Source organism: Phyllobates terribilis, unplaced genomic scaffold, assembly GCF_046119375.1.
Source record: "Phyllobates terribilis strain yellow unplaced genomic scaffold, ASM4611937v1 Scaffold_3__8_contigs__length_932513732, whole genome shotgun sequence".
Taxonomy (NCBI): domain Eukaryota; kingdom Metazoa; phylum Chordata; class Amphibia; order Anura; family Dendrobatidae; genus Phyllobates; species Phyllobates terribilis.
The window spans coordinates 445,727,232-445,741,018 of record NW_027362763.1 but is presented as its reverse complement, the minus strand read 5'-3'; the positions used below and the strand labels follow the sequence as shown (position 1 = coordinate 445,741,018).

The 13,787-nt window shown below is 42.4% G+C and overlaps 1 pseudogene; it reads left to right on the top strand.

The window, feature by feature from the left end:
• Positions 1-7,733: 7,733 nt before the first annotated feature.
• On the top strand, positions 7,734-9,224 carry LOC141258562 (uncharacterized; annotated as a pseudogene).
• The last annotated feature ends 4,563 nt before the right edge of the window (positions 9,225-13,787 follow it).

The following is a 13,787-nucleotide window of genomic DNA, read 5'->3' as shown; positions in this document are numbered from 1 at the left end:
GACTGACGGCTGGTGTTTCTAGCCTGGGAGGGGGCCAATATTCATGGCACCCTTCCTGGGCTATTAATATCAGCCCCCAGCTGTCTGCCTAGCCTTTGCTAGCTATTAAAATAGGGGGGACCCCACGTCATTTTTTGGGGGGGTCCCCCATTTTAATAGCTAGTAAAGGCTATGTATTCAGCTGGGGGCTGATATTAGTAGCCTGGGAAGCTCCGTGGGTATTACCCCCTTCCCAGGCTTCAAACATCTGCCCCAGCCGTCTGCTTAACCTCCGCTAGAGACTAAAATTACGGGGACCCCCACGCCAATTTTTTTTTTAATAAATCCTTTATTTTAACACTAAATGACAAGTACAGTAATCAACACTGTCACTGTACTTCATATATATGTGACTGACATGTTTCCATCTATCTAATCTATGTGTGATGCTCTATCTTTCTGTTCTAAATTGTCGGGTACAGATGCTGAATTGCCGGCCGGCTTTTTTAAAGAGACAGTGCATGAAAACACTATTATTTTTTTAAATAAATCCTTTACACTAAATGACAAGTACAGTAACCAACACTATCACTGTACTTATTATATATGTGACTGACATGTTTATATCTATCTATGTGTGATGCTCTATTCTTTCTGTTATAAATTGTCGGGTACCGCTGCTGAATTGCCGGCCGGCTTTTTTAAAGAGACGGTGCATGAAAACACTATTATTTTTTTAAATAAATCCTTTACACTAAATGACAAGTACAGTAAGCAACACTGTAACTGTGCTTCTTATATGTGTGACTGACATGTTTCTATCTATCTAATCTATGTGTGAGGCTCTATTCCTTCTTGTCTAAATTGTCGGGTACCGGTGTATGCCGCTGCTGAATTGCCGGTCGGCTTTTTTAAAGAGAGCGTCTTCTGAGCAGTTTGTCAGCTTTTGGACACATTTGAAGGTGTTTTCTATGTGTTTCTATGTGTTTTTGTTTGCCTGCCATTGGTTTTAACGGTGTTCGACAGTGTTCTAAGGTGTTCGACGAACAGTTCGTCGAACAGTTCCTCGAACATCCCGGTGTTCGACGAACCGAACCGAACCCGAACACTACGGGGGTGGCTCAACACTACACAACACCTGCTTACAGAAAGAATTCAGAAAACCATAGCATACGCATCACAGCTTGATGCGGTCCCAACCCTAGCCCTGCCATTTATTTCCACCGGTATCTTTGAATATCCAAAACAGGATTCGGCCAAAATAATAGTCAGGACTATAAAGCAATACATTGCCACGCATCTAACTAAATTGAGAGAGATAAGACTCTTGGCCATCGACAGGGATCTAGTCGATTATGCTGCTCAACTAATCAAACCCACGATCAGATCCGATATCTGGTCTCCCCCAGCGTTTCCCTACCTCCGAGATCTCCCATCAATCAGTACTCATGCTGATCTCCCCCCTCCCCCTGCTTTCCCTCCACCTCCACCCCCTCTCACAAAGTTGGAAGAAATGGAGGAAGCTGACCAGAATGCCAGTCCACCCAAATATACCCCATTTACCCCAGCACAGACGGATACTCTGTGTAATCGTCTCCCGGATCCTGAACATTCCCCCATGGCTTTTTACAGGGGCATGGCCGCAAATAGAGAGATATATTCAACAACAAGGCAAGATTGTTTACACCTGCTTCGTGTAAAAGCCGGAGAAGGATATTATCCCATGATAGAGACTGCTATCCCATATAACAGAGCATTAGACTCCAATACATATGAGAGTGGGATTGACTTCTGTCGAGCCCTTAAAATATGGGCTCAGGATAAGTTGGCCGATCAATCCACCACCCTCACAGATTTCACTCATGAGAAGGGAGAGTCGGTTGAGAAGTTTTATGGGCGCCTTTTGCAGGTCTATAAGGACCTTGGGTTCTCCTTACATACTAAAACTCATTGCCAGCTGTTAGTGTCCGCCTTTATCCAGGGTTTACGTACTGAAATCAAGGACGCGATATTGGCTGTATGGCCAGATGTTGAGTAAGCCACCCCAGGAGATGCCCTAAAAGTAGCAAAAAGCTTCCAAAAGAGTGTCGCCTGGACCACTTCTGCGGTTAAGTCTAAATCCAAACCCGCTGCAGTGGCAGTTGCGGCACCCAGAGTACCCGTAGCACAGTATCCCCCCTTGTCCCCCCAGTATCCTCCCTTACAGCCCCACTATTATCCCATGACGGTACCTGATCAGCGAGTAATGTATCCCGGGAGAAGACCAGTAACGAATTCCCGTCTTCTGTGTTGGAGGTGTGGTCGGGCAGGACACTTCCAAAGGGACTGTCACACCCCTGCTAGCCAGTGCACCACCCAAGCGCCCCTATCTAGAAATAGGACGCCCGGCCCACGAGACTCACGAGAAAATGTCCCCCAGGACCATCCATTCTGAAATGGAGGCCAACCAGAGTCTGCCATTGTGATGCCTGTAACCACCCCCGAGCTCTGTTCATCTGTGGTTCTCCCAGTAGGAGGGAATCCGGTGAAGTTCATGGTAGACACTGGGGCGCACAATTCCATTTTAAAATCCACTAAACTGCCCCAGGGTCTCCCAGTCCAATTTTCTAATGACAATCTAATATTGATCGGTGTAGATGGCAGACCTAACAAACACACTCTCACTAAACCTATTCCGATTGGCCCATTTCCGGAAGTAATGGCACAATTTGTCATATCCCCGACCTGCCCTGTAAATCTTTTAGGGGCATACCTCTTGTCTAAATTCCGTTCCCGAATTCAATACTAGGACAATGGTCAGATGATCCTTACTTTAAAAGATCCAAACTCTGATGCACACATAGAGGAGGTCTGCATCTTACGGGCGCTACCCACGGTTATGATTAGCATATCAGATACGAGTGGAAATCTCCCAAAAGATCCCAGGTTAGCTCCATACATAGAGGAAATCCCTTCTCATCTGTGGTCACAAGGCCCAGACGACATTGGGAGATTGCAGGTAGAACCAATACAGGTGTACCTCAAGCCTGAAGAACCCGTTCCCAAGGTTCGCCAGTACCCGCTCACACATGCACAAGAACAAGGTCTACACCAGCAACTCCAGACCTTATTAGAGAAAGGGGCACTAATCCCCTGCGTCTCCCAGTGCAATACGCCGTTGTTCCCCGTAAGGAAAAAGTCCCAATCGAGGCAGCCGCCCACTTATCGATTGGTGCAGGATTTGAGGGCAGTAAATGCAGCGACAGTCTTGGAAACGTCTGTGGTGCCTAACCCACATACACTTCTCTCACAAATACCATCTACAACAGCCTGGTTTACAGTAATTGATTTAGCAAACGCCTTTTTCAGCATTCCACTACACAAAGACTGTCAGTTTCTGTTTGCATTTACATATCAGGGCAGGCAATTGACTTGGGCAGTGATGCTGCAGGGTGCACAGAATAGCCCTAATCAGTTTGCAAAGAACATGTCTAGCTGTCTGCCGCCGTGGCAGCTGGACAACTCTGAGGTAGTACTATTACAATACGTGGATGATCTTCTCTTGTGTGCCCCCACGGAGCAAATGTCCATCAGGGCCAGTGTTAGCCTCCTCAAGCATCTAGCAAACCTGAATTGTCGAGTCTCAGCCTCGAAACTTCAGTTTTGCCTCGGTCAAGTGGTTTTCTTAGGCCACTGCCTTACTCAGGGTGCCAGACATCTCACAGAAGAAAGAAAGACGGACATCTACCTGCTACCATTCCCAAAAGATCCCATAGAGCTGCAACGGTTACTTGGACTATGCACATATTGCAGACAATGGATCCAAGACGCCTCACGTCTGATGCAACCCCTATATGATGCATTAAAAGAAGACACTCTGGCTGATGTAAACAACAAGGACCACCAAGAACTGCTGCAACAAGCCTTTGAGCAACTAAAATCAAGGATAATGACAGCCCCTGCCCTTGGAAACCCGGACTATGCTCAACCTTACCGTTTGTATGTCTCTGAGACGTGAGGGCATGAAGTCGGGGTACTCATGCAGAGACACTGTACAAAGCAGCGCCCAGTCGGTTATTACTCAGCGCATCAGGACCCGGTAGCTAGGGCCTCCCCCAGCTGTCTGCGAGTAGTTCACGCCACACAGCAGATACTTGAAAAGAAGGCTGACATCATCCTTGGACATGAGACTCACATTTATGCTACACACGATATTGCGGCTGTTTTGGCTTTACAGCAACCTAAACATCTGTCCACACAGAGACACCTGCGGCTGCAGTGTTCGTTTATTTTGCCAGAAAATGTGAAGTTACACCGGTGCACCACCATCAACCTGGCCACCCTGCTACCAGCACCTGAAGGAGATGGGAAAGAGGCTCCACCGCATGATTGTCTGGAACAAATTACTGCGGAGTCAACTCCATTTGTTTTAGTGCGGGAAGTACCCTTGGATGATCCAGAACTTACGTTATATACGGATGGATCCAGATACAGTTAGGTCCATATATATTTGGACAGAAACAACATTTTTCTAATTTTGGTTCTAGACATTACCTCAATGAATTTTAAACAAAACAATTCAGATGCAGTTGAAGCTCGGACTTTCAGCTTTCATTTGAGGTTATCCACATTAAAATTGGATGAAGGGTTTAGGAGTTTCAGCTCCTTAACATGTGCCACCCTGTTTTAAAAGGGACCAAAAGTAATTGGACAATTGACTCCACGGTTATTTCATGGACAGGTTGGGCAATCCCTTTGTTATGTCATTCTCAATTAAGCAGATAAAAGGCAAGGAGATGATTTGAGGCGTGGTGCTTGCATTTGGAAGGTTTTGCTGTGAAGTAAACATGCAGGAGCTCTCCATGCAGGTGAAACAAGCCATCCTTAAGCTGCAAAAACAGAAAAAAAACATCCGAGAAATTGCTACAATATTAGGAGTGGCAAAATCTACAGTTTGGTACATCCTGAGAAAGAAAGAAAGCACTGGTGAACTCATCAATGCAAAAAGACCTGGGCGCCCACGGAAGACAACAGTGGTGGATGATCGCAGAATGATCTCCATGGTGAAGAGAAACCCCTTCACAACAGCCAACCAAGTGAACAACACTCTCCAGGAGGTAGGCGTATCAATATCCAAATCTACCATAAAGAAAAGACTGCATGAAAGTAAATACAGAGGGTTCACTGCACGGTGCAAGCCACTCATAAGCATCAAGAATAAAAAGGCTAGACTAGACTTTGCTAAAAAACATCTAAAATAGCCAGCACGGTTCTGGAAGAACATTCTTTGGACAGATGAAACAAAGATCAACCTCTACCAGAATGATGGAAAGAGAAAAGTATGGCGAAGGCGTGGTACAGCTCATGATCCAAAGCATACCACATCATCTGTAAAACACGGTGGAGGCAGTGTGATGGCTTGGGCATGCATGACTGCCAGTGGCACTGGGTCACTAGTGTTTATTGATGATGTGACACAGGACAGAAGCAGCCGAATGAATTCTGATGTATTCAGAGCCATACTGTGAGCTCAGATCCAGCCAAATGCAGCCAAACTGATTGGTCGTCGTTTCATACTACAGATGGACAATGACCCAAAACATAAATCCAAAGCAATCCAGGAGTTTATTAAAGCAAAGAAGTGGAATATTCTTGAATGGCCAAGTCAGTGACCTGATCTCAGCCCAATTGAGCATGCATTTCACTAGTTAGAGACTAAACTTCAGACAGAAAGGCCCACAAACAAACAGCAACTGAAAACTACCGCAGTGAAGGCCAGGCAGAGCATCAAAAAGGAGGAAACACAGCGTTTGGTGATGTCCATGAGTTCAAGACTTCAGGCAGTCATTGCCAACAAAGAGTTTTCAACCAAGTACTAGAAATGAACATTTTATTTACAATTATTTAATCTGTCCAATTACTTTTGGTCCCTTTAAAAACAGGGTGGCACATGTTAAGGAGCTGAAACTTCTAAACCCTTCATCCAATTTTAATGTGGATACCCTCAAATGAAAGCTGAAAGTCTGAACTTCAACTGCATCTGAATTGTTTTGTTTAAAATTCATTGTGGTAATATCTAGAACCAAAATTAGAAAAATGTTGTCTCTGTCCAAATATATATGGACCTAACTGTATGTTGACACCTCTGGCAGGTTTCATACTGGATATGCTGTCACAACTGAAGATACTTTGGTAGAGGCTGCAGCCTTACCTCCCAGTATGTCAGCACAGGAAGCAGAGCTCAAAGTTCTGATTGCTGCTTGTCAACAGGCCGAAGGAAAATGTGTGAATATATTTACTGACTCGAGATAAGCCTTCGGGATTGCACATGACTTTGGGGAGATCTAGGCAAGGAGAGGCTTTGTCACGACTGCAGGTTCTCCTGTGAAAAATGCTGAAAGCATCAGACAATTGATGGAAGCGGTACAACTACCAAGACAGTTGGCTGTTGTAAAGGTGAAAGCTCATACCCGACAAGACGCCCCTGAAGCAATTGGTAATGCACTTACTGATCTCCATGCTAAGCGAGCAGCTCTTCTTCCAGCATCCATGTCCATGGCTGTTACGCGGCAACAGACCAAACAGCTAAATTCCGTGCCAACCCAGGATCAACCTGCAGAAGAGCATCAACCGGTCCCTCCAATCACAAAGCTGCGCTCCACACAACAAAAAGTCTCTAAAGAAGAATGCCAGTCATGGAAGGAGGCGGGTGCTAAATTGATAGATGGGCTACAGAAAAAGGAACAACTGTATTGTTTACCTCGACTCCTATATCCTGCTGTTGCAGCCTGGGCCCATGGACCGGTGCATCGAGGGAAGAATCAAGCTTTGCTACTGGTACAGAAACTTTATTAGGCCCCAGGAATTTCCACCGTGTTGAGCGCACAGAACAAAGGTTGCACAATATGCCAAACCTGCAACCCAGGCAGATTACAGAATGTACCGACAAAACACCTTGCTAAACCAGAGTATCCATTCCAATGATTGCAAGTTGATCATATCACTCTCCCTAAAGCAGGACGATATGAATACTGCTTAGTGGTAGTGGATATGTTTTCCAGCTGGCCAGAATCATTCGCCGTTCCAAACATGACTGCCTAGACTACCGCCAAGAAGCTGGTCTCTGAAGTTGCTTGCCAGTATGGAGTCCCAGAAGTCATCGAAAGTGATCAAGGACCAGCCTTTTCCTCATACGTATATCAAGAAATACTTTCCATGATCGGATCAACAGTGGCGTTGCATACTCCTTACCATCCACAGTCAAGTGGCAAGGTGGAGAGATTGAATGGCACACTGAAAAGGCAATTGACCAAAATGATGCAGGAGACTACGGCCCAGTGGCCTGAGCGCCTTCCCATTGCAATATATCACATACGCACCACCCCCATAGGGAAACACAAACTGTCACCCTATGAGATACTATTTGGGTCGCAACCAGCTATATCTCGATTTACTCCACAACAACTATCAGAAGAAACAGATCATGTTGTGCAATATGTGATTCAGCTTGCCAAAGCCTTAATTAACACCCATGCGTTAGTATCATCTTCTATTCCAGATCCAGCTAATGCAGAAGGTTGTCATACCCTCAAACCCGGAGATTACGTGTATGTGAAGAAGCATGTTCAGAAACACGGACTAGAACCATTGTATGACGGACCATACCAAGTGCTCCTTACAACCCCAACAGAAGTAAAACTTGAACAGAAGTCAACATGGATCCATGCTTCACACTGCAAATGTCAACCATCCTGAGATGTTTTATAATAATATGTATGGTTAGACTAGTCAATACCTGGAATAGCCTACAACAGAGTACTGACCCTTTTAATAATAAGTTCATTACTCACAACCAGATTTTGGTACAAGAATTGAGTCAATTAGAGAACAACCAGATCAGTGACTAATGGATATGTACTCACTCACCAGTTTCAGCCACTAGTATGCCTTTTCTGGCGGTCCCAGTCACTCTGGAAGAATTACTAAACTGGCCCAATTGTAGTGACGCCCTTGCTAATAATGCTACTAAGTTTAGTAGATAATGTAACACCACTGTAGGTATACTAGTAGTTGGGTGGGTGGATCTCCCTTGGTGGCAAGGAAATCTTACTGCCACTAGTAAACACCTACAATTTCTTGCCCTTGACGGAAACAAGTGGGTGCCCAGAAACAAGTCTTCCTTGACTAATTTAGGCTGCATACCAACTGAAGGTCTACAAATCAGTTTTAATGCTACCTCTAGTATGGCAGATACTTTTAAACCATCATTGTTGGAAAGATACATTCATAATCACTCATGGGTACATGCAAATCTGTTTAGAAAAGGTACCAATGACACAAGTTATAAAATATCTGGTAACATCCCTTGCAATGAATTTTCTGAATATAAGCCTAGTGATCCAACATGTGGCAATCCGGATGTTGGATATTATAGCTCCCTGGGACAAATTCCTTCATGGTGTATGTTATCAAATAACACCGTTTTTATCGATTTGGTACATAAATTAGTATTACAGCACTCTGCTTTATGGGATCTGCCATCAGCCACATAGTGGGTCTGTGGGAATAATGCGTACAAATGGCTCCCAGTTGGAGTAGGGGGGACTTGTACGTTGGCCCGACTAACTCCAGCCACTTATCTTATTTCCCATAGTAAAGTAGATATGAGAGCCATCCCTCTTCATGCCATCTATAAACGTGCTAAGGACAACACCCCACGCCCATCAGGAAGACCTCATTTAGTACAAATGAGTATACCCAATAAGATAGCCAGTACTGTCTTCCTCTACCCTATGGTTACACAAATGTGGGACAAATTAGTGGAAGTCACTGATTACTTAGATGACCAGATTTGGAGTATATTGGAAGTAATTAATACTACTGTTGCGGAGCAGAATCAACTTATTATAGTAGCTAATCAACATACTTTAGTGCTGGACTATTTGACAGCAGCTCAAGGAGGGATGTGTCAGGTTATAGGCCCAGCCTGTTGTCACTATATTGACCCCGACTCTACCATACGGTTAAAGACTAAAATGGAAGACATTAGGAAACTCAGGGAAGAATATAACAAACTTAACGAATTGACCAAAGACAGTTGGTGGTCTGATACGTTTTCCTTTTTAAATCCTGCTAATTGGTTTAAAGGGATTGGTGGATGGATTGCTGGAATATTACAAGGAGTATTGCATATTGCTGCTTGCATCTTGTTAATATATGTTTTACTAAAACTAGTCTTTTATTGTATCCCATTTTGCATGAGGTAAACCTGCCAATCATCAGAGAGCAAGGAGGACGCTGTCAACCAACATCCAGTGATACTATACACGGACCTTCCAGATGTAACCAGCATTGAGGACCTGGACGACAAGGGAATGATGACCTTTACCCGCTTGCCCCGACCAACCTCACATCTGAATATCAGAGCATTATGATTATATCAACAGACAAGGGGGGATGGACATGCCGCGACAGCCTCAATTGGTAACAAGGGCACTAATTAAGTGAAGACCAATGTCCCTAAGGCTCAAACCATGACCCTGGGAAAGCACCTCTATTGTTGATAATAACATAATTTTTAGGGGGGAAATGTAAAGGACATATTGATATTCATGCTATGGCAACTCCATTTTGTCTACTTGCTTCAAAATCATGTTATTATACTCTTTGCACAACATGCATTCTTTCCTTCTTTCCTCTTGATTCACATGCAACTTTCCCACACTAACCTTTTCTCTCAGGAACATTCTATGAGACACCCTGCTCCTGTTATCTAGCTAGTCTGAGCCGGGATGTACGACCTTGTAACTTTCCACCATGCACAGAACTAACGATAATATGACCATATGTGTATTTCTATAATAATTGTACTAACATTGGTTCAAGCTTGTAGTATAGGTGTAGGTGATTGGATATTAATAAACTCAAAACAATATAAAATGCTAAGTAAAAATAAATGGGGTTAGCGAGATTCTTGAATCCCCCAATACAGAGCTTTGCCTCCATCTGGTTTTCTATTGGATTGCAATCAACCTTGTAACATAATAATTTGACACTCACTTGGTCAACCATGAAGGGTCATTACTGCCCTCCCTCAACAGTTTTTTGTGAGATGCCTTGCACTTTTGAATGACACCATTGGTTTTACCATATTATCTACTGGAAAGTAGGAAAAAAATTCCAAGTGAGGTGAAATTTCAAAAAAAGTGCAAATCACAATTGTTTTTTGGGTTTTTTAATTACCATGTTCACTATATAGAAAGACTGATCTGGCATTATGATCTTCCAGGTCAATACGAGTACCCTTATTTTTTGCAGATTAAATTAGCCATCAAGTGCAGGAAAAGATGCAGGCTTAGCGCCAGAGCCCGCATCAAAGGTAGGGACGTGGCTGATGATGTAAATATACATAATCAGCCGTGAACGGGTTAAAGGTATGTGCACACGTTAAGTATTTGTTGCAGAAATTTCTTCATCTCTTGGCAGGATGACAAAAATTTAAGATTTTTCTCCATTCACTACTATGGTTGAAATCTGCAGCAAAAATAGAGAATTGACATTCTGCTGATTTAAATCTGCTCTAAATCTGCAAGTCACAAATAAGCAACGTGTACAGGAGACTTCAGGATTCTCATTCACTTTGTAGGCATCAGGCAACCCTTCTTGTTTTGTGACAAATCTGCACTGAAAAAATGCAGCAAAACACAGCGTGTGCACACAGCCTTAAAGTACCCAAGGTTGCATACCCAATAATAAATCTGCTCAGGTTGTGTTAGCTCAGGATAAATACTGTATTTTGATATTTTTCCTCCCATTAAAAATTTACTTCTAGCAATGACCCAAAATCAGAAACAAAAAAGGACCAAACTGCTCTGAATACTTGACTGAAAAAGTTGAACATGCTGTGTTATGCCAACTTATCTAAAGATCACAATCTTTAAAAAGTATGTCAAAAAGTGCTACTTTGTTTATATGCTTACATGTAATTTTGCTATATGTTGTTAAACTTTTTTGCCCCAACTAAGCTTCATATAGAGTTTCTTCTAATGGTAGAAAAATGTATGCATTCGTACAGACATATAGTTGCAGATGTCTATTGACACACTTTGAATGTGCAGTATATGCCCAACCAGTGACACACAGATTGAACAGAGCTGTAGATTTCAGGCACTGTCTAGAGGCATGAGGAGTTCCCCAGCTCCATACTTCAGGGCTATAAGCATTCTGTGAGTCACTGTACAATGTTCTGTACAACATCATATTGTATTGTTATTCTCCCTACAAACTAGATGCCCACTTTTTTGTCCATTTCATACAGAATCAAACAACAAATATTATTTATATAAAATTGGGGGTGAAGAAGTCGATACAAATGAGCCCTAAATGTTTCATTTCTGAAAGGTGTCTCATTGGCAAATACCACTTGTATTTTACTAGAGAATCCGTGGAAGATACTTTAGGCTAAAACTTGTATTTTTGTTTCAGATGTGCCATTGATGAAGATAATCTGTACATCCATGGCACTCAATATTGGCTAATCACTGGCTTTTCAATGTTTGGTTTTTGGGTGCTTTTTTTCTCAGGAACATGTGAATAAAAATATCCCAATTATTTGCATTAAATGCTCAATGTATGCTGGCTTGATAAGGATTTAAGTATAAAATTTGTGAATGAGTACTTGCAAACCAGGTAACACAAAATAACATTTGTTATTCTTAGTATCCCCAAAAAATATTATTATTATTATAATTGTCAATTAAACTAGATATCGGAAGAACAATGCAACATACATTTTGAGGTTCAGTATATTTTTAGCAAAAATAAATGTACTTTAAAGTTAAATTGGGCTTTTAGCTTAATGCAGTGATGGATTATTGATACAGTAGATCTCATCTAGATCTTCCTCAATATATAATTAACTATAAGGCAATTTAGAATTTTTGCTGCTTCCTGTTTGCAATTTCTTTGCTTAACAAGTTGAAGGCGTCCAACAAAATATGGAAATTATTACAATGAGCTATTGCTCAGGTTGGCATTGTGATTGTTATATAACAAACATTATTTAACATTTTTCTCTTAAATAATGCTTTCTAAACTTTGTTTTTAAATATGGTTTACAACAACCCGATGTCAATTATTATTGATGTCCAATATTTAAATTAACAGATATAAGGAAATTAACTTTAAGCATTTGAATGTCATCTAAATAAAAGGGAGTCTTGCAAAAATATCATGAATGAAAGATGTAAGGGTATTAAATGTGATTGATGTTTGTTGGTAGATGAAAATGAAAGATCCTGTACCTGAAGATGATGTACTCACTGACTCATGATGGTTTATGGGGATGTTTAAAGCTTTAACAGCACTACCTGCTTTTATGTAAGAGTTGATTTTATTGCTCGAATCAAAGGCCAATGACATTTTGATTCCATAAAGCATACACAGAAGACTTTTAACTCAACAGTATGAAATCATGAGTGTTATTTTTACAGTGATACTAGTTATTACAGCTTTTACAAAAACAATAATAACAGTATCACAGTTGCCTATCTTTCCATATGCCATTTCAATATCACAGTTAATATTAGATTATACACATATATAGGAATTATATATTCTTGTTTCTGATCTTTTCCCTTTTCCCAAGGTACAATGTATGAATAATATTACTTTACTACAGTTTAATTTTTTTACAAGACCGGCTTAATGACAATAAAATGTAAAGTTGATAGTTTTCTTAAAATGCTCTTACTACTTATAACTTGCAAAAAATGAAGTGGATGTCCAAGATAATGTGAGTATATTAGACATTTTCAAAGCTTTTATTGTATGTGTATGCTAAATACATAGAGTTTTAAAAAGAACCTGTTGAACCAATTGTTGTAAAGTGGACAGTTGCACAATTCTCAGATTATATTGACCTATACATATATACCGTATTTTTCGGACTATAAGAAGCACTTTTTTCCTCCAAAATTTTGGAGGAAAATGGGGGATGCGTCTTATAGTCCAAATGTTGGGGGGGTGTATATATATGTGGGGTGTGGGGGGAGCGGTAGCGGTGGAGGAGCGGGGCACAGGAGGCAGCGGCCGCCCACTGCAGCCTACACTGTCCCCGCTGCTAAAGAAAATGAATATTCACTGCTCCCCATGCCCATGGGGCGTGGGGAGCACTGAATATTCATGCTCCTTAATAGCAGCACACAGTGTAGCCGCGCTGCGGCTCCTGCTGCTGCCGGAATCGCCTGTGCCCGCTGTTAAAGGGCATGAATATTCAACCTCTCTCCACGCCCATGGGCATGGGGAGGGGGTGAATATTCATGCCTTTTAATAAACGGGCACATGCTATAGCCCGGCAGCAGCAGGAGCCGCAGCACGGCTAAGCTGTGTGCCGGCTATGAAGGAGAGTGAAGTCACTGCTCCCAGCGCACACAGACCCAGCGTGGGGAGCAGTGACTTCCGGCAGCTGATCTCTCCATGTGAGCCGCGTATGGCAGTGATGTCATGCGCGGCTCACATGGAGAGATCAGTGCGGGCAGACAGGACGCAGCGCTGGAGGAGAGAGAAGAAAGGTGAGTATGAGTGTTTATATTTTTTTTATGTGCAGCCTGATGGGGATTAGGGGGACCATGCATACTAGGGTATGGATGAGGGGGCCATACATTCCAGGGTAAGGATGAGGGGCCATATATACCAGGGTAAGGATGAGGGGAACATACATACCAGGGTAAGGCTGAGGGGGCCTTACATAACAGGATAAAGATGAGGGGGCCATACAAAACAGAATAAAGATGAGGGGGCCATACATACCAGGATAGGGATTTGGAGTG